Genomic DNA, 494 nt, shown 5'->3' with positions numbered 1-494 from the left:
CGGAAGTCAGGGTTGTTTTTTTTTGTACCTTTGCAGGAGATGATGCCGGCCAGCCATTAAGGAAGTTCTCCTGCTTTTTGAGCGTAGGCCAAAAGGTGGATCAGAGAGTCGATCAGTCCTGTGGTTACCCTGTACCTAAACTATAAGCTTTGGTGCCAACTGGTGAACCATGCTGTAAATTGAACACAGGTGTGACCGGCTTGCATTCACCTAACCTACCCAGGAGGTGTCTGTCTGTCTTTCCCCATACCCGGTTGCACTGTGTTTTGCTTTGGGGGACAGAGGAAGAGGAAGTATTCTTCATTCTGTTGAATAATGCAAATGAGAAACACTGAAAATTCTCATTCCAGGCAAAATTTTAATTGTCATCTAGTCACCATTCCCCTGTCACAAATTAGGCGCAGAAAGACAAGCAATTATTTCCAAGTTTAGGAAAACACTCACCTGCTGTTTCTGTCCATTCTTGTTTGAATACAGGCCTCAGGGGACCTTAT

The sequence above is a fragment of the Alligator sinensis genome, unplaced genomic scaffold, assembly GCF_000455745.1.
Source record: "Alligator sinensis unplaced genomic scaffold, ASM45574v1 scaffold157_1, whole genome shotgun sequence".
NCBI lineage: Eukaryota > Metazoa > Chordata > Crocodylia > Alligatoridae > Alligator > Alligator sinensis.
The sequence above is the reverse complement of the archived record's forward strand: the minus strand, read 5'-3'. Positions refer to the sequence as shown.